Source organism: Neophocaena asiaeorientalis, unplaced genomic scaffold, assembly GCF_003031525.2.
Source record: "Neophocaena asiaeorientalis asiaeorientalis breed wild unplaced genomic scaffold, Neophocaena_asiaeorientalis_V1.1 scaffold540, whole genome shotgun sequence".
NCBI lineage: Eukaryota > Metazoa > Chordata > Mammalia > Artiodactyla > Phocoenidae > Neophocaena > Neophocaena asiaeorientalis.
In genome coordinates this window covers 5,095,231-5,122,979 of record NW_020172141.1, presented here as the reverse complement: position 1 = coordinate 5,122,979, position 27,749 = coordinate 5,095,231, and the positions used below count along the sequence as shown (strand labels likewise).

Here is a 27,749-nt window from a genome sequence, read left to right as displayed (position 1 = left end):
ATTTCTTCTGTATTGCAGGTGCTTTTGAATGTCTTATTTTTCAATGTCTGGCTCCCAAAATGGGGAAGAGAGAAAAATAAAGTAAGAAAAAAAAGGCCTGGTCCTTTACATCCCCTGGAAGTCACTTCAGCCAGAGAGGGCGTGGCTCGTAACACTAGGTGGAGGAGCCACAATAGCCCTGCCTCTGGGTCTGCACCTGTGTGATCAGAAGCAGCAATCAGTGATTAGAGGGCAGATGTGCAGTATCTGAAGTACATGGTCCTCCCCTCTGCCCGGCTTCTGCCAACCTTGTACAAGCTGCTCCAAGAACACGTGAACAGCTGCCTGTCATGGCACTGAGGGGTAGGAGGAGGAATTAATATGCTGCTAAGAGCTAAAATTGACTGAGATTAACCACCTTTTCTGTCCACGCCTTTACTTGGAAGTTACAAGCCTCCAATAGACTCCAGAGTTCCAAAATATTTACAAGAGACAGATTTTGCCTGGGCAATTCTTGTCTAGGTGGGGAGACAAGTTTCTGGTGCTTGCTACCCCTCTAACTTTCCCAAATCCTTTTCTTTGTATGTGGCTTTTGAGAATTTGAATATAATACGTCTCTTGCAGATCTCTTTGGGTTTGTCACACTTTTAGTTCATTGAGGTTTTGAATATGCAGATTATGACTTCACCAAATTTCGGAAGTGTTTGGCCTTAATTTCTTCAAATATTCTTTTGCCCCTCCCTCTCTGTCTCTCTCTCTCTCTTTCTTCTGGGGTTCTCATAATGCATATATTGGTATATCTTGTGATGGGCCACGCATCCCTCAGGCTCTGAACATTTTCCCTCATGATTTTTTCTCTCTGCTCCTCAGACTGGATGGTTTCACTTGCTCTTTCTTTGTCTGCTGATTCTTTCCTCTGTCTGCTCAGATCTGGTTCTGATACCCCACCAAACTTTTTATTTCAACTACTTAACTCTTCATCTCCAGTATTTCCGTATAGTCCCTCTTCATAATTTATATCTTTTTAGTAATAGTCTCCATTTGTTCTTACATCATTCTCCTGGGCTTCTTTAGCTTTTGAAGCATATTTAAGACAATTGACTTAAAGTATTTGTCTAGTAAGTTGAATATCTGAGCTTTCACAGGGACAATTTCTCGTTATTTCTTTTTCTCCTGTGAATGGGACATACTCTTTTCTTTCTTTGCATTCCTCGTCATTTTTTGTTGTTGTTGAAAACTGGATATTTTGAATATTATAACGATAACTCTGAAAATCAGATTCTTCCCTCTCCCCAGAGTTTGTTGTTATTGATTGTGGAGAACTGACATTTTCTGTTTTGTGTGGGGTTTTTTGGTGACTTTTCAAAACTATTTTGTAAAAACTGTATTTCTTGCCATGTGCCATCACTGAACTCTCTGTTCTATTATCTCAGTGGACAGAAATTTTCATAAAAGCCCGGAGCCAAAAAGAAGAAGAAATAACCCTTCTCCCAGTCTTTGCAGATTGGATCTGACCTGGGGTGCTCCTACAATGCTTGGCCAGGCCACCTAGGACTCTGCTTCATCTCCTGCTTATGCAGAGCCTAGAGGTCAGCTAGACTTGTAGGCTTAGGATCCTATGAGATCCCTTCTGTGTATGCGTCTGGCCCTGGGCATGTTCATTGTAGTCCAGATACCGTGGTATATGCTACAGTCCTTCAAAGCTCTTATTCCACCCAGTATCTTCCTCCGCAGCCTCCTTCTTCCCAGGCCTTTTAGTATCTGATGATATCCTTGTCCACTGACCCTGACCCTTGCCCCAGATGGCTAAGGGGATTCTATGTCTTTGAATGCTTTTGACAGTCACTTCCTGAAAGTGGATTCAACCTGAGGGGGCACAAAACCAAGCAAAACCTCAGCACCAGTACCTTAGGGAACTGCCAAATTGGTTGAAACTTTCCAGCGCAGTGTTTGAAAACAAAGTCCACATTGACCCCTGGCTCAGCATGTCACACCAGGAACATGGGCTACCATTTCCACAGCCACCTGTGTGCAGGGCAATGGGGGATGGTGGGTGGGAAGGAAAAGACACCACAATCCCCTCTCACTGAAACTTAACATTTTTTTTGCTTCATTAAACACTCCCCTGGTTGCTGTAAGCTCTTGGTTGGATTCCAGAGTTCCAAAATAAGTCAGTTCTGTCAGTTTTTGCTTAATGGTTGCTTTAGTGGAGGGACTAACCCCTTGAACTCCCTATACTTCTGTTTTCTGTTGCTGTCTTGCTCTCTTCCTCTGCTTTTTCAAGACTTTTTAAATGAGTCACTTGTTTTGTTTCCAGTTACTTCCTATTGTGAATAGTGCTGTTTAAAACGTCTGCAGAGAAACTGCATATCTGCCCCTTGGGGATGATTTCCTTGGAATGTATTCCCAGATGGGGAAATTCCAGGCCAAAGGAAAGAACAGCTGCCCAGCTCTTGTAAAATATTACCAATTGCTCTAGAAGGATTGGCTTGACTTACCATCCCGCCCACACCTCCAATCTGTCTTTGTTTTTCTCTTCAATCTGTTGGCAACTGTCTTATTTTTTATTTTTCTCAAGTCTACTCTTTACTGACTGTGTAACATGTGCCAGGTGCCTTTATCTGCTATCTCTTTCTCTCTCTTTTTTTAATCTGCCATCTCTTAATGCATCTCCTCAAAGTAAGTATTTCATTTTCTAATGAAGAAACTCAGAAAGTTCAAGTCTCTAGAGGTCACACAGCCAAAGGCAGATGAGGGCTCACTGGCCAGAACATTCCTACATGTTCTATGAGCCCTGTGGCTCCCACACTGCGTGATGACCTGTATCAGGAGTGAAAAAAATATACAGGTTCAAATTGAAACACAGAGGGAAGAGTCTTGGATGATGGTGTCAGTGGTGGTATAGTACTTCAATACCCACAAATTCCTACACAGAAACAGTTCAGCCAGGATAGCACACCCAGTCTCACAGACTAGATCTACAACAAAACCAGGTGGCAACGAAACTGTCGTGAAGGTACGAGAACTCAGGAGGGAACAGTGCACCTACAAGCTCTTCCCGAGGAATCTAGCAGAACCTTTTTGGAGGATTAAAAATGGCGCTGAAGCTCTTTAAAATCCCTCCCACCGAGGGCTTATGCGATCTTTCCTTGAATTCAAGCGGGCCCTGTGACTGCTTTGCCCAGTAGAACCCCAAAGAATGACGATAATGCTCCAATTTCTAGGCTCAGGCCAGCAGACCTTGCAGCTTCCACTTCCTGTCTTGGAACACTCATTCCGGGGAAAGCTAGCTGCCAATGTCACAGAGCAGACTACTCTAAGGAATGTGGAAAGGTAGTCATGTGAGAAGGCTGCATGGAGAGAGGTCAAGGCCTGGCCAGGCCCTGGCGGTTGTAGCCATCCCGGCCCAGGTACCAGACAGGTGAGCCCAGGTACCAGACAGGTGAGCCCAGGTGAGCTGCCTTCGGAGCATTCCAGCCCCAACCACCATCTGACTACAGCTGCATGAGAGACCCCATGGGAGCCACCCGAGTCCAGTCAATTCACAGAACCGTGACATGTAAACAATCGTTTTATGCCTCTGTGTTTTGTGAAGGACTGTTACACAGCAGTAGGTAACCAGAACTGCCTTCCTACAGGAAGTGTGGTCCTAAGACCAGCGGCACCAGCCTCATCTGGGAGAGCGTGAGAAATTCAGATCCTCTGGGCTATACGCTGAGAATCTGAATCTGCACCGCGGCCTGACCTCCGGTCCCGTTTACACACCGCGCTCCGTGCCGCCTGGCTGCTACTCGGAGTGGCACTTGGGGTGGACACCTGGGTGCAGCTGCTCTGGGGGGTTGTTTTTGTCCGTTACTGCACCCGAGTACATTCCTATGGCTACACACAGGGTGGTAGGGTTGGTTTTTGGTTTTTTTTTTTAAGTGAGAAATAACTTGCATACTGTAAAACTCATTAATTTAAAGTATAAAGTGCAGTGGGTTTCAGTATATTCACAAGGCTGTGCAACCCTCACCACAATCCAATTTCAGAGCATTTTCATCATTCCCCAAAGAAGTTAGTCACTCCCATTGCTCTCTCCCCCAACCCCCACAATCCCGGACTCCGGCAGCCACTAATCTACTTTCTGTCTCTACGGACGTGCCTATTCTGGACATTTCAGATAAAGTCATAAAATATGTTGCCTTTTATGTCTGTCTTCTTTCACTTAACATAATGTTTTCAAGATTAATGTTCATTTCGATGGTTTACTAAAACTTTGCTCCTAAATAGCTGCAGTCGCTCCCCCCTTCATGCTGTTACTGTCAAAAAGTTCATCTTTATACATTACGTGCCCATCCTCATGGATTTCTAACTATTGCTTGATGTAGTTGTCTTTTTCAGATAAGAAAATGGAGAGGAGTTACCAACCAAAAATGCAAGAATAGTGGCTTCTGTATTTACCTGTGTAGCTACTGGGATGCAGAGCCGTGCAGAGAACAGTGGGGAATGACTGGGTCGCTGGGGGAGGGAAGCGCATGGCAAAGGGAAAACAGCTGCACACAGGGAAAATTCAGGACTGTCATCCCTGGTTGTGGAAACGTCTTTCCACCCTGGACCGAATGAGGAAGGTGGTCACCCTGGTGACCGCTGACACTTGGAGGGGTGGGCAGAGCCTGGTCACACCACTCGTGACACTCAGTCACTTGGGCCAGGAAGTCCCCTCTCTTGTTGGGAGCTCTGTTGCCCGACCCTGGCAACACCCTGCCTGCAGCTGCTCCCCTCACTCCTCTCACACAGCCACACCGTTGCCCCTGGACTCCTCCGCACTTGGAATGCCCCTCCCCCAAGCTCGTCTGGTGCAAACTTAGTTATCCTTCAGTATCCTCCTCAGTGAAGCTTTCCCTGAGCTCCCAGCACAACCACAGGTCCCAGGACACACTGCCGTTGTATATACACTGTGCTGTTATGTCTGGTTCTGGGTCTGGGTCCATCACTGGACTGGGGGCTCCTTTGGGGGAGGGCTGGGTCCAATTCAACTCTTGGCCCTCAACCCCCAGCACGGAGCTCAGCATAGCCTTCTGCAGGGGATTTATCCACGTTGATAAATGTAGCCACAGCTCATTCCTTTTCATTACTGTATAAGGCCCCATGATATCAGACCATGATCTGTTCGTATGTTCCCCAGTCAGCTCATCATGGAGATCATGTCCATCCTTTTCGCTACAACACAGATTGCTGCCCAGAACATTCCTTTGCATGTATTCTTTTCTATTCACTGGGGTCTCCCTTCAGTGCTAAGTAACAGGGACATGAATAACAGTGGTGTAATAGACTGGACAATGGCCCCACAGAGATACAAGTCTTCATCCCTGGAACCTGTAAATATTCCCTTGCTTGGAAAAAGGGTCTTGGCAGATCTAATCAAGTTAAGGATGTTGAGATGAGGAAGTTTTCCTGGATCACATAGGTGGACCCTGAATGTAGTCACATATCCTTCTAAGCGAGAGGCAGGGGGAGATTCAACACACACACACACATAAGGCAGTGTGCAGACTGAGGCAGAGATTGCAGTGATGCAGCCACAATCCAAGAAAGGCTGGCAGCCCCCGAAGCTGGCAGAGGCCAGGAGCAGATTCTCCCTTAAAGCCTCTCTGGAGGGAGGGAGAGAGGCCCTGTTGACCTGACGTGGCCCAGCGATGCTGACTTCAAACTTCTGGCCTCCAGAACTGTGAGATAATAAATGCCTGTTGCTGTGGGCCACCCCGCGTGCGGCGATCCACAGCAAACACATAGAAATGGCTTGAACAAGACAAAAGTTGGTGTCTCCTACATATCAGAGGCCAAGTGTGAACAGCCCAGGGCGGCCATGGTGTCTCCACAGACAACCATGGCTCAGGCTGACTTTGCTTTGTGCTCTCCCATCCCTAGGGTGCATCCCTGACTTCATAATCCCAGAAGGCACGCCAGCACCACATCCCATTTCTAAGCAACAGAGAAGAAAGGGCGAAGGGCACCCAGGAGCTGTCATTTGAGGAAGCTTTCTAGAAACCATCATGGAACACTTGTGTTTCATCCCATTGACCAGAACTTATTCATGCGGCCTCCCCCGCCACCTAGGAAGTGAGAAGTGTAGGCCCTACTCCAGGTGACCAACTGACCAGCTGAAAATCAGGGGCTTTAAGATGGGAATAACAGATCCTGGGGTTGGCAACTAGCCATCTCTTTGTGCTATCTCCTTGCACTTGTCTTCATTTCACAACACCGTGCCTTATTTTTCAATGTTTGAAGTGAAAAATGAAACCAAAAAGAGGTTAAAAAGTTTTAAAAGTATCACCATGCATTATTTGTGAATACATAAGGAAATGTCTGAAAAAAAAGGAAAACAAAAACATTTTAAGTTTATAAAAATCACCACGTTATCTGTGTATTGAAAAAAATGTTTGAGGGCTTCCCTAGTGGCGCAGTGGTTAAGAATCCACCTGCCAATGCAGCAGACATGGGTTCAAGCCCTGGTCCAGGAAGATCCCACATGCCGTGGAGCAACTAAGCCTGTGTGCCACAACTACTGAAGCCTGCGCTCTAGAGCCCGCGAGCCACAACTACTGAAGCCCACGTGCCTAGAGCCCTTGCTCCGCAACAAGAAGCCATCGCAGTGAGAAGCCAGTGCACTGCAGCGAAGAGTAGCCCCTGCTCGCCGCAAACAGAGAAAGCCTGCGCGCAGCAACAAAGATAAAAATAAATTTAAAAATTTATTTTTTAAAAAAATGTTTGAAATGAACAGGTGAGGGAAGCTGGGGTGTAGTGACTTACTGCATCCAGAGCCGTCCCAGGGGAGCTGATTCTAGGAGAAAATATACTGAACACCCAGGACACCGCTGTGTGCAGCAGACATGATCTAACAGATTTCCTGGACCCCCACCACCACCAAAATGACTGTCACACCAAAGCCAGCAGCAGGCTCCAGGGTGAGCGCCAGCTCAGAGCACAGGGAATGGCAGGCATTTTCCAACAAACTTTCTGGGCACTGGATTGGGTTGAATAGTGCCCCCCTATTCATGTCCATCTGAAACCTCAAAATGTGACGTTATTTGGAAACAGTGTCTTTGCAGGTACTTAGTTAAGATTAAGTCATATTGGGGTAGGGGAGCCCTAAATCCAGTATGACTGGTGTACTTAGAAGAAGGGGAGAGACACAGAGACACATACACAAAACCTCCCTGTGCCAAAAAATAAAAATAAAGATAAAGGACCTTCCTTGAGGCTTCAGAGGGAGAAGGACCCTGCCAACACCTTGGCTTCTGACTTTGAGCCTTCAGCACCGTAAGGGAATAAATTTCTGTTGCATTAGGCCCCCCAGTTGGGGCACTGTTTATGGCAGCCCGGGAAGCTAAGATGCTGCTCTGAGCCTGAGACACAGTTGTGAAGAAAGCTAAGATCCTGTCCTCAGAGCTCTCAGTCCAGGAGGGAGGCAGACCTGTACCAAAGCTCAGGAGGTTCTGGGGGTAAAGGGCTGAGACCCCTAACCCCTCTTCCTAACGTGGTCGGGAAAGTCCTATCGGAGGAGGTGCCCACCCAAGGCCTGGAAAGCTGAGCTCTCCTTTGGAGGAACACTTTCCCAGGTGGTGGCCAAGCTGATGCTCCTTTGTTGTCACCTCACCACCACCACCACCACCCCCAACACACTCACACAATTGCAGTTAAAGCGTCACAAACCCTCAACTCTTTCTGGGTCACCACACATGCCACGCCTGCTCTGTGCCTCACCTGATCACAGTGATTGGGCTACACGTCTGTCTCTCTCTAGGCTACAAGGACCAGGTCTTCCTGATTTTTCAATCATTCATGTTGCTTAGCAAAGTGCCTGGCATCAAATAAGCGCCCAAAGGCTGTTGAAAAACAATGAGGTTAAAACCAAACTAAACCGGGCGTGAGGGGTCCGGGAGCGATGGGAATGTTCTCTAATTGGTTCATGGTGGTGGATGCACAACTCTGTAAGTTTACTAAAAATCGCTGAATTGTACACATAGAAACAGATGAATTTCACAGTATGTAGATTAATACCTCAGCAACGCCGTTTTTTAAAAATCTACTTGAATGGCTAACATGGAAAGGACACAAAGTACCCAGTGCAACTGGGCCGGTTGGGAGTGTAAATCGGCTAAACCACGTTGGAAAGGGCATGGCAGTCAGTATCCGCTGATGCTAAAAAATCTGTACAACCTGTGTCCCAACAAGCCCATTCATACGTATACACCCAACAAAAATGTGTATGTAGGTGTCTATCAAAACACGTGAAAGGTTCCCAGCAGCATTATTTATCCATAAAGGCCCAAACCAGAAATCACCCAGATGCCCATCAGTAGTAAAACAGACAAATGAACGCAGGAACCACAGAAACCTGGGAAGTTAGCTCTGTTCACGCAAAAATACGACTACACACGACGACGTGGAGGAAGCTCACAAGAAGCCCAAACTGTAAAGTGGCACAAGTGTAAATGACAAACTGCGAGTCAGGACGGGGAGTGGAGGAGGAGTGGCTGGGAACAAGGGGGGCTCCTGAGGTCACAGTCTGCTTCCCGAGCTGGACGCTGGCCTCGCAGGCTTGTCCAGTTTGTGAGGATTTATTGACTGCATGATATGCTTTTCCATGTATAGTTTATGATTCACTATATAAAGTGTCAACAACAAATTGGCCCTTGCCATCTACCTCTGCAAGGGTTAAACCATGTGCTCTGCAGCTGCGAACTTTCAACACCCCCGAAAGGAGCTCAGGGTGGAGAGCAGAAATGAGGCCTCTGTGCTCTGGGAAAAACTGGCAGAACAGGTCTTCAGAGAGTTAAATATTTTCAGGAGCCGATTTCATGAGCCCAGTTCTTGTATCTCCTCGGATCTAGAAAAGCACTAAAGTCCTTCATGGTGACGACTGCTCCTCGTGACCAGCAGAAACCTGCTGCAAAAAAATATGTGCTCGATTGCATGGACTCCCCCTTCGCCCAAATCACATCTATCCTGACCTTCCCTGCTGCCTCTTTGGAGCAGTTTCTCAGAGCTCTCTGAAATGCTGTCTCCCGGCTTGCAGTCCTCATTTTGCCCCCCAAAAAACTTAACTTGCAACCCTCATGTTGTGATTTTCTTTTTTTTTTTTTTTTGCGGTATGCGGGCCTCTCATCGTTGTGGTCTCTCCCGCTGCGTAGCGCAGGCTCCGGACGCGCAGGCTCAGCGGCCATGGCTCACGGGCCCAGCCGCTCCGCGGCACGTGGGATCTTCCCGGACCGGGGCACGAACCCGTGTCCCCTGCATCGGCAGGCGGACTCCCAAACACTGCGCCACCAGGGAAGCCCTGTGAATTTTTTTAGTTGACAGTTTTTATGGCAACCACGAAGGGATCCAGAATGGACTTCTCTCCTTCACCGAAACTCTATGAGGAACCAGAGCCTTGGTACCAGCAGAGGCCCCTTGTGCCCATCTGCCACCTTGGAGAGTCCAGATGAATCTGGGTGAGTCTTTCCTGGTTCTCAGATCTCCCGTATTGGTAGATGATCCTGAGTTTTATTTGGGGGTGTATAGCAGGTACCTGACCCCTCCCAATTGAAAGATACTTGGGGGGGGTGGGCCTGGATGAAAGATACTGGGGAATACCCACCCAGTTGAAAGATACTGGGGTGCGGGGGGCTTGGTTGAAAGATACCAGGGTTTGCTCAGTTGTAGAAGACAGAGTGGTCTGCACTGAGTGGTTAGGTAAGAGGCTGATCTGACGCTTTTTCTCAATTTGGCCGCCTTAATAGAATTTGTTGGGATAAAAGTGAAGATATTACATGAGAGCTTTGCTCCGAAGAAAAGGGACAAGACTCCTCCCGGCTGGTCACGGCTTGGAGGCAGAGTCCTCATACCGTGCAATGGTCCCATAGGGAAGCCCACTCATTAATTAAAACGTTTGTTCATCCAGGGGTCGCAGGTAAGAATCGGCCATTCAGCGAGCACCTGTGGTGGTCTTAGACCACCAAAAGGAGAAACTGAGACATGTAGGAGGGCTGAAAAGACTCTGGGGGGATGCCTAGAGGAGTTAAGCTCACAAGCAGCACACTGGCAGCCACACAGTTTCACTAGTAAATTTTATCCCTAACAAATTCTACTTTAAAATGGGGAATAGGGGACTTCCCTGCTGGCGCAGTGGTTAAGACTCCACGCTCCCAATGCAGGCGGCTCGGGTTTCATCCCTGGTCAGGGAACTTGATCCCACATGCATGCCACAACTAAGAGTTCGCATGCCACAACTAAGGAGCCACGGGTGGCAACTAAGGAGCCCACCTGCCACAACTAAGACCCAGTGCAACCAAATAAATAAATAAATAAATAAATATTTTAAATATGGGAAATAGAGCCTCTCAAACACAGAAACAAGGGGCATCAGAAAGCCAGCCTCTGGCTAACACCTCATCCAGGTTTATACATGCAAGTACCTACGTAATTGGGGAAATTATACTAAAGGAGATCTCAACATAAAATGGCCAAATTGGGGTTCTTCTGCTATCCCAAAATCGCTGTTTTGTGCACAGAATTAGAAAAAGCCTCCATAAGCTCAAACAGATTGCATGGAATGCTTACTTTGATTGGTGTCTAGAAGCTTCTAAATAGGCTGCTGGCCCTCTGTCTCTGACTCCGTCTCTCCCTCTGCTCCTTCCACGTGGCCTCTTCTATCTGAATGGTCCAGATGACATCTCCTTTTTCTCTCCCAACTCTTCTGCCTCCAGCCGCTGCCCTCTCCCCAGCAAAGGAGGACTAAAAAATCAGAAGTGATTACAGCTCCCTTTTAAAAATAAATTTATTTATTTTATTTATTTATTTTTGGCTGCACTGGGTCTTCGATGCTGCGCGCGGGCTCTTCTCTAATTGCAGCGAGTGAGGGCTACTCTTCGTTGCAGTGCGCAGGCATCTCACTGCGGTGGCTTCTCTCGTTGCGGAACGTGGGCTCTAGGCACACAAGCTTCAGTAGTTGTGGCTCGCGGGCTCTAGAGCGCAGGCTTAGTAGCCGTGGCGCAAAGGCTTAGTTGCTCCGTGGCATGTGGGATCTTCCCGGACCAAGTCTCAAACCCGTGTCCCCTGCATTGGCAGGCGGATTCTTAACCACTGCACCACCAGGGAAGCCCTATAGCTCCCTTTAAGGAGAAACTCATTACAGGGAGAGGTGAGCCGTCCTTGGTGCTTACGTACACACCCTGAACCCAAGTAGAACTTAGAGTTTTGGCTAAGGAATTTCCCGATCCAAGTCAGGATTCATTGGGATTTGCTAAGGAACTTGAATTAACCATCCGGCCTACCCCCTATCTGGAGCGGGTTTCCAGATCTATATCAATTAATCCAGCTGTTAGTTTCTGAAAGCCAAGCAAGGGAATGGATAGAGAAGGCAGGATGGAAACGCCCCTTAATGGATTTTGAATCACATAGTCCAGAGGCTTGCACTGAATACAAGGAATTAGCTCAGAAATTACTTGAATTTATCCCAGAGCTTTTTCCAAAAACCGTAGACTGGACAGAGATTCAACAGTGCAAGCAAAGATCGGATGAACGAATTCTGGACTATTAGGAAAGGTTTGAGGGGAAAAAAAAACTTTTAAGCAACATTCTGGCTTGACACCTGAGTCATTCTCTAACCACCAAGATGATCCGCTGCTTAACTCTGCCTTTTTAGAAGGCTTAGATGAGGATTTATCTACTCTAGTTAAAAACACAATCTAGGGTGGTCCATGTTACATACAAACACCTTTGATACACTGGCTGACCAACCTTTGAAGACCATTAAAAAAAAAAAAAAGGGAAAGAAAGAAAAGGGAGTATCTACGAAAATTATGAACCTTCAATTGCGCCAATTAAGTACACAATGCCAGTCAAAGGTTAACCAACCCCTGTTTAATTCCCAACCAGTAGAGAAAGCTAGCTTGAAGGAAAAAAATCTCTTCAGAATTCTGACCCTGAGGGAATGAGTTCTACTAGGAAAGCCTGATTTTCTCTCCCTGTGCCTTGAGACCAGAGCTCTCGGGATCACTTACCTTATCTAGACCATCTCTAATTCCTGAGACTGAGGGATAAAAAGGACCAAAAAAAAAAAAAAAATTAAAATTTTTTTCTTATTCCAAGTGTTGTTTATAAACTAGTGAGTTTTATATTGTAATATCTGATTCATGACTAAGTTTAGAAAATGCAGCTAGATTTCTTGTTGTGTCTGTCTGGATATATGTATGTCTTAGTATGTGTCTTTGTCTTTGGATAATATCGCTGTGGTTAATTTGTAAATAAGCTCTATTTAATTGGCTTAAAGAAAAGTAAGCGTTTACAAATCAAACAATTCTAAATGCAAGAGAAATTAAGCTAAATGAATTTCAGGTTCACGTGAACTGGGAAATAGTATTAAATTAATACCTGGTATTAATGTTTGTTTGTTGATCTAATTAATATAGACATGTCTTTAGAGTCATCAGCATTAAGTATAATACTTTATTGTGCCTCAGTTTAATATAAGCTAAATAAAATCCTGTTATTATCTGTTACAAATTTGTCATCAAGGAAAGTAATTTGATATGAAAAAAACTTTTAAGGAAAGAAAATATAAATGAGATAAGAGCTTTTAGATAAACTCTATTAAGAATAATTATGCTTTAGGAATGTCCATCTAAAATAGCCTCTCCACCTGGTGTGATTCCGTCCTGTGCACCTGTTCCCTGGAGCAGTAGTCTTTTTTCTCTGTCCGCCTTCTCTCCCACCTAAGTACGTGCCACCAACCCATGGAAGATTCGATGGACATGGACATGAGGCCCCTGAGGCCCCAGAACTATCTTTTCTGTTGTGAACTAAAGGCCGACAAAGATGATCACCTTCAGGTGGATAATGATGAAAATGGGCGCCAGTTATCTTCAAGAATGGTCAGTTTAGGGGCTAGCGCAAAGGATGAACTGCACGTTGTCGAAGCACAGGCGATGAATTATGAAGGCAGTCCAGTCAAAGTAACGCTGGCAACTTGGAAAATGTCTGTGCAGCCAACCGATTCCCTTGGGGTCTTTGAAATAACACCACCTGTGGTCTGATGGTTGAAGTGTGGTTCAGGGCCTGTGCATATTAGTGGAGAGCACTTAGTAGCTGTGGAGGAAGATGCAGAGCCAGAAGACAAAGAGGAGGAGGGTGTGACACTCTGAGTATATCTGGAAAGCGTTCTGCCCCGGAAGCGGTAGCAAAGCTTCCACAGAAAAAAGTAAAACCTGCTGCTGCTGAAGATGGATGACAACGATGATGAGGAAGCTGAAGAAGAAGCTCCAGTAAAGAAATCTGTACGAGATACTCCAGCCAAAAGTTAACAAAAATCAAACCAGAATGGAAAAGACTCAAAACCATCAACACCAAGATCAAGAGGTCAAGAATCCTTCAAAAAACAGAAAAAAACTCCTAAAACACTGGAAGGACCTAGCTCTTAGAAGACATTAAAGCAAAAATGCAAGCAAGTATAGAAAAAGGCGGTTCCCTTCCCAAAGTGGAAGCCAAATTCATCAATTATGTGAAGAACTGTTTGCAGATGACTGACCAGGAGGCTATTCAAGATCTCTGGCAGTGGAGGAAGTCTCTTTAAGAAAATACTTTAAACAGTTTGTTAAAATTTCCCATCTTATTTCATTTCTGTAACAGTTGCTATCTGGCTGTCCTTTTTAGAGTGCAGAGTGAGAACTTTCCCTACCGTGTCTGATAGTTGTCCAGGTTCCATTGCCAAGAATGTGCTGTCCAAAATGCCTGTTTAGTTTTTAAAGATGGAACTCCACCCTTTGCTTGGTTTTAAGTATGTATGGAATGTTATGATAGGACATAGTAGTAGTGGTGGTCACACAAATGGAAATGGTGGGGAGACAAAAATATACATGTGAAATAAACTCAGGGTTTTTTTTGTTTTCTCTCCAGGCCCATCCGCGCTCGGCGCCCCGCCCCAGATCCTACTCGCTGCTCAGAGGGATGTGGCCCCAGAGGCTTCAGGGCCCGAGGCCCATGGTCCCCTGGGCATACCCCTGCCCGCCCCTGCAGAGCTAAGCGCAGCTCAGCCGGGGCCCTGGCCGGCCTAAACTCAGTATTTTAATTAAAAAATAAAATAAGATAAAATAGTCTCTCCAGATTCTGGTAACTTGAAATTCTAGAACTGTGCTAAATTAAGTGATGGAAGCTTATTGAATAGCTAGCATTCCCAAATAAAATAATATACCAAAACATTAATTACTGAATATTGGCTTCCTTTTACAGAGAAACAAAAGGTATTTAGGACTATTAATGAATATGTTTGGTGTCACGTTCTCTAAAGAAAGCAAATATTTTTAGAAAATATCACTGCTATTTATGTTCACCAATCTACAGAATGCCAATGTAAAGGACAGTTCATAATTGCTTACTTCTTAGTTTTCACAAGAAATTAAGGTTTTAAGAGCTGAGGATTCTAACTTAAACATGTAATTAAAGCTAATAGAAATAATAAATGAAACATTTCAGTCAACAGTAGGAAAGTAGGGTGTGTGTTTCCAGTAAAGAAGGGATGAAGAATGGAATTACATTTTATTAAGGGAAAAGGAAGTAGGTCTGACTTACAGGTGGCTGTTTCTGAATGGGAAAATAAAATGCTGGATACAGAAAGTAAGGAAACATTTGTGGAAAGTGGACCCCAAGAAAAGAGTTATGTGCATGGTCAGGATTGACTAAGGTTAAAATAAATTTAATTGAGTAGGGACTTCCCTGATGGCACAGTGGTTAAGAATCTGCCTGCCAATGCAGGGGACACGGGTTTGAGACCTGGTCCGGGAAGATCCCACAAGCCGCGGAGCAGCTAAGCCCATGTGCCACAACTACTGAGCCCACGCACTCCAACTACTGAAGCCCACACGCTGCAACTACTTAAGCCCACACGCCTAGAGCCCGTACTCCGCAACAAGAGAAGCCACCGCAATGAGAAGCCAGCGCACCGCAATGAAGAGTAGCCCCCACTCTCTGCGACTAGAGAAGGCCGGCACGCAGCGATGAAGACCCAATGCAGCCAAAAATAAAAAATAAATTAAGTTTTAAAAATCTGAGTAAATGAATTTTAAAAGCAAGCGGGTGCAAAACTTGAATTTTGTTTTTCTCTCTCTTAAGAGGATAAGATTTCTTAAAATGTTGAATTGCCTTTGATAACAGATTTCAAGTTTCTTTCCTTTTAAGTGATTTGTTCTGTATTTGCCTTTGAAATCTTTATTGTTACTTTGCCTAAGTGAATAACTATTGTTTCAGAGTGACCTGTTGTCCTGAGTGTTCTAAACCCTTTTTGATATTTTTTTTCACAAAACTTCCTGAATCAGGGACTTCCCTGGCTGTCCAGTGGTTAAGACTTCACCTTCCAATGCAGGGGGTGTGGGCTCAATCCCTGGTGGGATAGCTAAGATCCCACATGCCTCAAAAAACAAAAACAAACAAACAAACCATAAAACAAAAGCAATATTGTAACAAATTCAATAAAAGCTTTAAAAAAAAACCTCCTAAATCAAATTCCAGTGAAGTCCTTTAGCTAACTTTGGGATGCTTCGAAGGGCACCTGAAACATCCCAAAGAGAGATATTAAACTAACTGGGTTCATTTGGTATGTTAAATTACATGGGAAGTATTGTCAAATGAGTAATAAATCTTCTTAGGTTATATTGTATGGTAAATGTTACTAATATAGATATCCTAGAAATTATATGGAGTTCCTAAAATTCTGATACGTCCTGGTAAAATGTTGTCAGTCATAATTCTAGTTATTATCTGAAAGTGTTGCATGTCACAGCAGTAACCAAGTTTCTTTGTCAGTTGCATTGTAATCAGATCTAAACATGCCTCCTTAAGTCTTTCATCATTATAGACAGTTATGGTTTTATTCTGATGCCTTTGCAAAAATGTTTCCTCTTCAAGAAGATTTATAAAAAGGACTTTTGGACAAATACAAGTTTCTGACTTTCAGACCATAATACTGAACTGGGTAAGAAATTAAAGAATCCTAATGAGAAACTGTTAACAAAAATAGTTACATAAGACTGAGTGAACTGGTGAATATGGTTATAGTTTTTATGGTTTCTATCTGAAAAATTACTTGTTTAAATCTGTGTTTTCCAGGTATTAGGAAACCTTTCCCTCAAACTCATTATGACTTACAGTAATTTGGTAAATTATATCTTTGTAAGCAGGATTGGAACATATCTTTTTTCTCTAACTGCTCCCTCCAGAGATTGTAAACTCTTAGGTTCCTAGCAGCTTTACCAGATAAATTAGGAAGGCCACTCACTAACAGGTACAGAAGGCTCAAGGTATTTCCTCCCTTAAAAAGGGAGGAATTCACCTAGATCTGTTAGGTGAAATCTGTGATAAGCCCTTGGAGTGACTTTCCTAGCTCTGAGAGGTCTTTTAAAAGTTCAGTGTGAGACTCCTTATAAAAGTTTCAGCAAAGCAAAAAGCCTGTATGATCAATGATAGTTTATATAAATTATCAGGCCAAGTTAATTGAGACCAGGCTTATTTTGCAAACAAACTAGTCTTAATTTGGTTATATTTGGTAAACATGAGGGTAGTTTTAGAGAGAAAAGGATTATATTTCAGTGAATATTAAGTTCCAGTTTTGTTAATGGAGGTCTGTATTTAATAAGACTCACTTTCCAGATAGCTCCTTGCTGTTACGTTATATTAATGTAAAGTTTAATTGAATTGTTAAAAGGACACTCAGTTTGTTTCTGAAGCCTATCTCAGTAATCTATTTTTGGATGAAGATCAGATGTTCCACGACATGCAACCAGGGGATTATGCATACTGGAAAAGACATAGTTTAAAGGACTATCTCCAACCTAGATGGAAGGACGCTTATCTGGTACTTTTAACTAGATCATGCACAGCGAAACTGAAGGGAATTGATTCTTGGATTAATTTCTACTCACGAAGGGCCCCTGCACCGGACTGGTCTATAGAGAGGACTGCTGACCTCAAACTCACCTTAAAATGATGCTCAAACAGAGGAAACTCTACACTCACAGCCGGATGATAAGAAGACGACATCAGAAGTAGACAGCTTACCCAAGATGCTGGACCTGATTCGTAGGATCATTTATAATGTTTTCTTGTCTTCCAGGACCCTTGCATATAAATCAGATGTTTTTCTCTCATGGACACGATCCTATGCTAGTCTGAAAAATCAATCCAATTGTTGGGTTTGTGGCCAATTACCTGTGTCTAGTCCTTCTGGATTACCTTGGTGGATTTCTCCACTCCAAGGCTCTAATTGGATGGCCCTTAGAACATTTATTTTACAAGAAAGAAAGTTCAGTCCTGTTCAGGCTACTCTTGATATTACTAGATGGGATCACCTCACCTAGCCAATTAATAATACCTGCTCTGACCCTGGCCAAAAAAATGAATTCTCCTCTAAAGTTATTCAAGCTCAATCAGAGCAACAGCAAAATTTCAGCCCAGGAATAAAACCTCCTATAATTTTTTATTTTTTTATTTTTTTGCGGTAGGCGGGCCTCTCACTGCTGTGGCCCCTCCCACTGCAGAGCACAGGCTCCGGACGCGCAGGCTCAGCGGCCATGGCTCACGCGCCCAGCCGCTCCGCGGCACCTTCCCGGACCGGGGCACGAACCCGTGTCCCCTGCATCGGCAAGCGGACTCTCAACCACTGCGCCACCAGGGAAGCCCCTAAAACCTCCTATAATTATGTGATGGATTTATGTGGTTAACACCAGACTCTGGTCATTTAAGTTTTAAGGCCCCTTTTTATCTTGGGAACAATTAAATTATACTAAGGATAACCAGCCTAGTAACACTAGGAAGTTGGGCTGGGCTGGGGGTCTTACGGACAGTGCCAATATATCATTTCCCTGAAAGCTAAGGATTGGCACAGTACAGACCAAGTCAGATGACCTGAGGATATACTGGGCTGCACCTTCTCACTTACGACTTGGCTTCATTCTCACTTACGACTTGAATAATACTGCTAGCTATGTTATCTGTATTTTACCTGTTTTACAAGATTGTTGTTTCTTGCATTACCAAATGTGTGACTGAGCCACCGACAAAAATATATAGTTCCGTGTGAGATCAATGATTGTATTCGTGTAACTCTAGATACGGGAAGATACAACAAGAGGGAACTTTTCCTGGACCATAATACATTAGTAAGACAGGTGGTCTAGAGTCTTTAGTTATTGCTTATAAGACCTAGTCCAGTAACAGCACATTGAATGGCCTCTCAGCGAAGTCTTCGCCAGACCTAGGAATGAGCCTTCCTAGCACTGCGGGACGAATTGGTCGTGAAATGCCTCCCAAAAGCATGGTCAGACTTATGACTACAAGGGGGCCCTGTCAACTACAATTGGCCCTTGCCATCTACCTCTACAAGGATTAAATCATGTGCTCTGCAGCTGCTGACTTTCAACACCCCCCGAAAGGAGCTCAGGGTGGAGAGCAGAAATGAGGCGATCTGTGCTCTGGGAAAAACTGGCAGAACAGGTCTTCAGAGAGTTAAATATTTTCAGGAGCCGATTTCATGAGCCCAGTTCTCGTATCTCCTCATATCTAGAAAAGCACTAAAATCCTTCATGGCGACGACTGCTCCTCGTGACTATTAGAAACCTGCTGCAAAAAAAATATGTGCTCGATTGCAACTCCCCCTTCACCAAAATCACATCTATCCTGACCTTCCCCGCTACCTCTCTGGAGCAGTTTTTCAGAGCTCTCTGAAGTGCTGTCTCCCGGGCTGCAGTCCTCGTTTTGCCCCAAATAAAACTGAACTCACAACTCTCTCGTTGTGCATTTTTTTTTTAAGTCGACAAAGTTAAAAAGCAAAACCCAAAGAACAGGCTGCAGACTGGCTTCTTGCCTCTCCATCGCCACCTGACGGCCGCTCTGTGAACTACAGCCCCAGCAGCGCGGCTCCCGACAAGGCGGCTGAGCGCCAGGGAAGCAAGTTCACCAGGACTTTCAGGAGAAGAAAAGTCCAGCCAATCAGCCAAGCCCTTTCCGCGTCCAAAACCCACGCCCGGGCCTCACAGGACGAAAAAGCGCTCAGAACCAGCAAGGACGCTAACGGCCTCTGAAGTGGGCTGGACCAGGTCACCAACCAGGCACCCCCATCTCCGGTCTCGTCTCTCACAGACGCCAGAACCCCAGCCCCAGAGTCACCTGCCTCCGAGGCTTCGCCTTCGCCGGGTCGACGCGGTCGCTGACTCACCTCAGGGCCAGGTGTGGAGCATATGACTCAAGCGGGCCAGTCAGGGCCGACGTTCCCTGATTGGTTCAGGGGTGGGCATGTGACTAAGCCTGGCCAATCAGAGCAAGCCTTGGGACTATCCCTGAGCATGCTGGGGCAAAGGCTGCTGCACGGAAGCAGCAGCCTCGGGAGCTGGTAGTTGGCGCGCGGAGCATGTTCTGCAAAGGCAAGCAGCCCCGAGGAGCAGCAGTGAAGTGATGGAACCAGAGCAATGGGGCCTGGCCGCATGCTTTGACCCCGGGTCCAAGCCTTCCTGACACGGCACTATTTGGTTTTGTGGAAAAGTTTCTTTTTTTTTTTTCTGTGCCTGAAGGAAGGCAACAGAAAGAGTCTAATGGCACGTGCTTCCAGAAGAATAAGTACTTGGATTGGAGGGAGCGATGGAGCCGATCCGGTAGTCAGGAGATAGGGGCGGGGTGCTGTGCGAAAGGGGGGAGATCTGTACGATGACTTGAGATCAGGGAGCTTTAAACAGGCAGAATCAACTCACCAGTAAACCACACAGGAAATGAAAGCAGGAGGTGAACACCTCCATTTTAGATTTTATTTCCTTTGATTTCCTGTAATAAAAATTTTCAACCACCGAAGCACTGGAAGAATAGTTTGAGTAACTCATTACCTAGATTCAACAAGTGTCAGCCTTTTGTCACATTTACGTTAACTTTTTTGTTCAACCACTTCAAAAGAAGGCGCAGACATCATGACTAGAGGGAGAACTTTCACAGCTACCTGTGAATCCCTCCTCCAGCCTCAAGAATTGACTTGTGGTCTGCACTTAGATGAGGTTCCTGCAGGACCTGGGTGTGCTCTTAAACTGACCGAAGGCCATCCTTCGGCTTGCTGTCCTTAGCTATCCTGGCACAACTTGAAATATATGGGCTGTAGCTCTGCTGGAGATTGCAAGTGGCCTCTTACCTTCACAGGCCCACGGGACCAGCCCCATGGGACCAGTGGCTCCTCTGCTGAAATCCCCTGGGACTAGAACCTGCCCCACATGCAGGGATCAGGGAGATGCAGAGCTGTATGAAGTACTGCTGTGCTTCCTGTTTCACATCCTTTCTAAGTCAGCTAGGTGCTGTGTGAGCATTGTATAGTGTGACTTTGATCGTCTGGCCTAAACCAAACCCACTGCTGAGATCTCGCCTGAGTTTCACCTCTAAGTACTTACACATGCGTCTCTTAAACATAAGGATATCCTACACAGCGAAAGAGGCATTATCACATGCAAGAAAATTTTAAATTCTATAACGCCACCTCACATCCAGTCTATTTTCAAGTTTCCTCAACTGTCCCCAAAGTATTCATTATAGCTGCTGTTTAAAAGTAAGGATCCGGGCTTCCCTGGTGGCGCAGTGGTTGAGAGTCCGCCTGCCGATGCAGAGGACACGGGTTCGTGCCGCGGTCCGGGAAGATCCCACGTGCCGCGGAGCGGCTGGGCCCGTGAGCCATGGCCGCTGAGCCTGCGCTCCGCAGCAGGAGAGGCCACATAAAAAAAAAAAAAAAAAAAAAAAAGGATCCAATGGAAGATTGTTGGCAAAGATTCTCTCCTTGACCAAATTTCACTCCGGCTCCTCTGAGTCCAACTTGGCCCCGTCCTTGGGCATATCCTCCACAAGCCCAGTTTTAGCAAGAATCCTGCTAAGTCAGTTCGGCCAGAATTTCCCGCCTTGATATCTGATCATCCCGGATATCTGACCAAAGCCCTCATCCTCCACTGCCCCCAAGTGATGACGGATCACTCTGGCCTGCCTTCAGCAAAAATCTTGTTTAGCCAGAATCCCCCCTTATCCCTGATGTTTCCTTAATAATTTTCCATTCACTGACCCCCAACTTTGTTGTATTCCCATGTTTCCTCCTTGTATTCAGAGTTGAGCCTGGTCTTATCGTGTGGCCCCTTTTCCCCTGTCGACTTAAAGAAATTGCACAACGTGAGAGTTGTGAGTTCAGTTTTCTTTGGGGCAAAATGAGGGCTGCAGCCCGGGAGACAGCACTTCAGAGAGCTCCGAGAAACTGCTCCAAAGAGGCAGCGGGGAAGGTCAGGATAGATGTGATTTGGGCAAAGAGGGGAGTACATGCAGTTGAGCACATATTATTTTGCAGCAGGTTTCTGCTAGTCACGAGGAGCAGTCGTCACCATGAAGGACTTTAGTGCTTTTCTAGGTCCGAGGAGATACGAGAACTGGACTCATGAAATCGGCTCCTGAAAATATTTAACTCTCTGAAGACCTGTTCTGCCAGTTTTTCCCAGAGCACAGAGGACCTCATTTCAGCTCTCCACCCTGAACTCCTTTGGGGGGCGGGGGGTGTTGAAAGTCAGCAGCTGCAGAGCACATGGTTTAACCCTTGTAGATTACCGATGGCAAGCGCCAATGGCGAGTGCCGATTGTAGTTGACACCCCCTATTGCAATAGTTAAGTAAAACTTGCTTTCACCACTTTAACTACTGGCAGGCTCTGGATTTCTTTGACGTTGTGAGACTGGAGATTTTTATGGACCAAACCCTAAAGCGGTGTAAATTACCTGTGCTCACATTCCATTGTCCAGAACACTGTCACACGGTCCCACTAGAAGGAAACTGGGACAGGTAATTTATCTGCGTGAGGCATTGTTTTTACTGCAGGAAGAGCATATCACAGTGGTAAACGTTAATGGCTATTGCTGGTTGCTCTCCAAGCACCCATTTTCCCCTCCTACTATTACCCCAATTTTTGTATCCCGAGGGAAACTGACACCGCCTTTGAGTATGGCTGGCAGAGGGGACATGAGTGCAGACTAGACCCCAAGGTTGGCAGGTGGAAGCCATTACAGGTACTTATGCAAATAAATGACATGGTGAAAATACATTTTTTAAAAAGGAACTCATCGAGATTCACGCATAAAATGCCCTTTCCCGACGTGGTTGCGCGAGACCTAACAGACAAGACAGCTGTCTTGGGTGGGGTCTGCTTCACAGAGAGTTGCCTGTGGGGTTCTCTCTCAGAGGAAAGTGGTGGAGGATTGCGTTATTATTCACAAGCATCACTGCCGCTTTCTGCAGCAGACCTCTCCGGCCCTGCTCCGTTAACAGCACTCTGGGTCACCTGCCTTCCTCTGGCCAATGGATGCATTAAAGAAAAAATGATTCATCCTGCCCCCTGTTAAAGACTGGTAAGGCAGGCTTTATTCAAGAGGGGTCATGGGGATAAGTGGGGATTTGCAGTGGGGAAGAGGGATTGGGCTCGCCGTCGAGCACGACGAGGCAACGTGGGAATTTATAACCTAGGAGCAGGGTGGAGTCCGTGGATGGAAAATTGATAAAAGGGGACAGGGGTAAGGGAGGATTCTGGCTAAACAAGATCTTTGCTGGAGAGAGGTCAGGGAGATTGCACATCACCTGGGGTTGGTGGAGGATGAAGAACTGGATTAGATATGGAGGGTGATCAGGTAACAGAGGGTGGGGGATTCTGGCTAAACAGACTTAGCAAGACTCTTGCTAAAATTGGACAACACAGAGATGAACACTGAAGTCTAAAAGTCGAAGGCTGGTTGAAAAAGAACTCAGGGGAGCCTGAGCGGAGTCTGGTCAAGGAGAGAATCTTTGTCAGATGCGAGCAAAAGTGACATGTGTCACTTCCCAGCAGAAGCTTTACTGGTTGATGCGTAACTAGCAACAGTTCTCTCTTTTTCCTCTGCTGCACCGGGGACTGTGCCCCGCACAGGGGCTGCTCCTTCAGGCTGGGGCATCAAGTGTGGGTGATGTGGATTAGTGCTCCCAGGTGACCCACGATGGACTCATAGCATGTGAAAGGACTCTTTGTTGGTAGAAGCCTAGTGGTTTGGGGCTCATTTGTTACTGCAACAGAACCCAGCCTCTCCTGACCTACAGAGAAATCTTTATTTCCATTCCAGTGGTGCTTCCCAGACAGGACAGTCCTTCTGTTGGCAGCTCTGACCAGCTTCCTGAGGCTGAGAACTTGTTTCCCTGCAGCCTCTGCCTTGGCCCCAGTTCCAGCCTCGGCCATGGATGGGGCCCAGCTGCCTCCCTCCCATGGGATCAGCCTGCAGTGATTTACAGGTGAAGGAGCCTCTGCAGGGTCCACACTCTCAGCTTCCAGGAAGAGCTCCCACTTTGTCTGGCAAGCTCTTTTGGCACCAAGTCCAGGACTTATGACTGTTTCAAGGGCCTTCATTTATATTTGACATCTAAAAATTCATTTTGTTACATCCAAAAATTTTTTTCAAAACCTGTAAAACCAAGATTAATAAATGTTTAATTAAATGCCTACAAAATATAACATTACAGTCAATTTCTTCATCATTAAATCTCATGTTCATAAAACTTTCAGGACAGCAGAAAACATGTGGCTTAGATTTTCTCATTTTGCAAGAATTCCCCACAAAGTAAGATGAAAGATGATTGCTCAGAAACTACAGTGAATCATAAGTTGAGTGAACCACTTGTGCCAAATATTTTCAGAAGCAAAACCATAAAAATCCTTTCAAATTTTATAGCAAAGGATTATATTTTCTGTGATATGTGGGTGCCTTTTTATATATTCAACAGGGGATATGGAGTGGGCCTCCAAAGGGAAAGCCTTTAAAGAGGGTCTTTTGTATGTTTATTTGTTTGCTGCTTTTTGTTTCTTGTTTTTTCGGTTTACTGCAGCACTTTTCTTCACAATGATGCGTTGCTGGGGCCTAATGTTCTCACGTGACAATATAAAACCAAAATTTCTCGTCACCTCTTAAAGAACTGAGAATTGTGTACAAAAATCTTACATAAATTAAAAGGATGAATAAATGTCCAGGTGTAAATGCAAACCATTTTCTAACGCAAGGCTAGTAACAACCCACAGTGTATCGGCAGGAAAACATCAGGTAAGAAAGGAAAGCGTGTCCTAAGGCTTGGACCTCCCCAGACTTTATCAGGCCGGCAAGACAGAAATGACTCTTGCCAGCCTCTAGAGAAATCCTGGAATAGGCAGTTCTGACATGTTAATACCCTGCACAGATCGGGAGATTCATAGTCTCACAGATTCTCATCCAGCCAACGATTTCTCTTCCATAAATATTTTCTCACCTCAGCCACGAGATGACAGAGCCGCCTGTAGCTAGGGGTTTAGATCAAAGTTATACACAGGGTAGTAAACATACACCAAGGCAAGAATTGAATGAATACAAGGTCAAAATCAGCAGCGAGTTCTACAATCTCAGATATAAACTTCAAGGACAATTTTCGAAGGTTTATTCCAGTTTCAGGAGGCTGGCACGACTTGCGTGCACTCGCCAGGGCAAATTTATACTTCTAAATGAACTCACGCAGCAAATGCTGGGCATCTGTTTGCGGTCTGTTTAGAAGCATTTGTGGTGGACGATGGAGAGGCCGGGTCCTGCTGGCTGAGGCCAGGGTGAAGCCTGATCCCCACCAAGTACTTGTGTTCGGGAGGAGTGAGCATCTTTTTTTTTGGCTGTGCCACATGGCATGTGGAACCAGGGATTGAACCCAGGCCCCCTGCATTGGGAGCATAGAGTCTTAGCCACTGGACCGCCAGGGAAGTCCTGGGAGTGAGCATCTCGATCTTCATCCTGCTGGCAGCCAGGACCCTGATCTCCCTCTGCATCCTGTCCAGGATACTGGGGTACATGGTAGTCCCACCAGACAGCACCATTGAAGGCGGACAGGTCCTTCTGGATGTGGACGTTACCCTTGATGATGGAGAGGAAGGTGGTCTCGTGGACGCTACAGGACCCCAAACCCAGGATGGAGGGCTGGAAAAGCGCCTGTGGACACAGAACCCGCTCCTTGTTGATGGGGAGCACTTGACCGTCAGGTGGTTCACAGCTCTTCTCAGGGAGGAGGAGGATGTGGTGGCATCTCCTGCTCCAAGTCCAGTGCCACGTCGTAGAGCTGCTCCCTGACGTCACATGTGATTTCCCTCTCAGCCATGGTGGTGAAGCTGTAGCCAGGCAGCATGAGGTCCCAGCCAGCCAGGTCCAGACGCAGGAAGGCTGGGGCAGGGCATAAACCCACGGAGACGGGCACCATGTGGGTGACCCAGCCCCCGAGTCCACAACAATACCAGAGGTGCAGCTAGAGGCATCGCACAGGGACAGCACGGCCTGGATGGCCACTTATATGGCGTGTTGAATGTCTCGAACAGGATCTGGGTCATCTCACGGCTGGCCTTGCGGTTGTGGTGGCAGCCCCCTCGGCCAGCATCACCGGGTGGTCCTTGGGGGCCACTCCCAGCTCGCTGTAGAAGGTGTGGTACTAGGTGTCCCTTGTGTCCTCTCAGTTGCTGACGATGCTGTGCTCCACGGGGTACTTGAGGGTCAAGATGCCCCGCCTGCCCTGGGCCTCTTCCCCCACCATAGCTATCCTTCTGCTCCACGTGCACCATGACGCCCCGGTGTCGGCGACGACTGACCATGGACTGGAACACGGCTGGGGGCGCGTCATCCCCAGCAAAGCCAGCTTTGCACGTGCCAGAGTCGTTACGGATGACCAGTGGACGATCCTTCTTCCACTGCGGTGCGTGGAGAGTGGGCAGAAGGGCGAGAGGCGGGAGGACACGCCAGCGACCGCAAGGAGGTGGTGACGCTGCTAGTGGCCCTTTGTGGGATGCAGTCGGGTCCCCGCCCTGCCTGTGATGGAGATGGCTAGTACCTCCCCAACATCCCATCGTCCTTCACCCTTCATCCTAGCGGTCCTAGATAGTGGTTCCCAAAGTGTGACAGCAGCAGCAGCATCCATGGGAACTTGTTAGAAACACAGTTTCTCAGATTCCACCACAGCCTTACTGAGTCAGAAGCTCTGGGGTTGGGCCCAGCACTCTGAGTTTTAACAATCCCTCCAGTTGATTAGGACATCCACTCAAGTTTAAGAACCACTGCCACGGGACTTCCCTGGTGGTCCAGTGGCTAAGACTCCAGGCTCCCAGTGCAGGGGGCCCGGGTTCAATCCCTGGTCAGGGAACTGGATCCCACATGCTGCAACTAAGAGTTCTCATGCCACAACAAAGATCGAAGATCCCGCATGCCGTAACTAAGACCCAATGCAGCCAAATAAAAATAAATAAATATTAAAAAAAAAAAAAAGAACCACTGCCAATACTCTCTGAGAGCCACAATGAATTCAGCAAAAGACTTCATTTCCCAGCATTTCCTCTGCTGCTAGGTGAGGCCATAGGGCTAAATGTGGACCAAATATGTGTTGGATCTTCCAGGAAGTGTCCTTAAAAGGAAGAGGCCCTTCTTTGGACTTCTCCTCCAGCTGCTGCCCTGGAATGCAGTTGTAATGGCTGGTGCTCTAGCAGCCATTTTGAATCACGAGGGTGAAGCTTAATATTTAGGGATGGTGGAGCGGTGAGCTAATGACAGCCTGAGTCCCTGGGACCCTGTGAAGCTGCCATATATGAGAGAGAAATAAACTTCTGTCTTACATAAGCCACTGTTACTTAGTTTTCTGTTACATGTGGCTGTGTTCTAACTGATGCACCACCCTGGTCGCCTTGCCAGGATCAAAGGCTGAATCAGCAGGAGCCCCTGTTCTGGCTCTTCTGAGTTCTAAAGTCTGGCCCATGCCTGCCTCCTCACCCTCCTCCTGGGTTCATACTTGTTCCCTCACCCGCCTGCTGGACAGTGGGCTGAGGAGACGGTTACTGCACTGTCCCTCCGTGCCCCTGACTCTGGGTCCGTTACAGTCCAGCCTCTTCTCAGCTAAGTCTTCCCTCGCCTGCCCCCATCCATCGCCTCGCCATGGGTGGCCTGGCTGGCAGGTTATGCCTCTAAGTGCCCAAAGAGAAGCGAAAGTCACATGTCAGGGAAGCGGGTGGGATGAGGAAACTTCGCAGAGCTGGGTGTCAGTGGGGTCAGGATTCAGCAAGCAGAGCTGGGAGGGGAAGAGCATGAACAAAACAGCAGAGGTGAAGACACAGAGGCCTGAACACGGTCAGGGGCGGGGGGGGCGGTGGTGAGGGACGGGTCGGGGGAGTGGTGCTTGGAGGGAAAGAGGCAGGAAATGAGTGCGGACAAGCGCACAGGGACTGGCACGCAGGATGCAGGATCTGCCCTCAGGGCCAGGCCTGTTGCTACCAATAAACTTTACGGAGCTGTAATCTACATAAAATACAACGTAATCGTTGTACGGACCACTGCCGGGCTACAGGACACAATAGAACTTTTCCGTCTTTGTGAAAAGTTCCTTCTTGTCCCTTCGCAGGCCGCCCTCACCTGCCTCGGGTCCCCTTAGATTACTTTCCTGGGAATTCCCTACGAAAGGAATCACACAGTCTGCAGTTTCTTGTCTTCCCTTCTTTCACTCACACAAAGTTTTTGAGACTCACCCAGGAGCAGGATTCCAGTTTATCCATTCCCCAGCTGAGGGATGTGCGGGTTGCTTCCAGTTTGGGGAGACTCTGTACAAACCTGCTGTGAGTATTCATGTGCAAGGCTTTTGGATGGACATTCATTTTCATTTCTCTTGGGTGAATACCTGGAAATGGGATGGCTAGGTCTTATGGGA

General features: G+C 46.6%; 2 pseudogenes; one reads left to right on the top strand and one right to left on the bottom strand.

Annotated features, from left to right (window-relative positions):
- The first annotated feature begins 12,468 nt into the window (after nt 1–12,468).
- On the top strand, nt 12,469–13,905 carry LOC112405413 (nucleophosmin pseudogene; annotated as a pseudogene).
- Nucleotides 13,906–18,889: 4,984 nt separating this feature from the next.
- Nucleotides 18,890–25,908, bottom strand: LOC112404682 (actin-41-like; annotated as a pseudogene).
- Nucleotides 25,909–27,749: the final 1,841 nt, after the last annotated feature.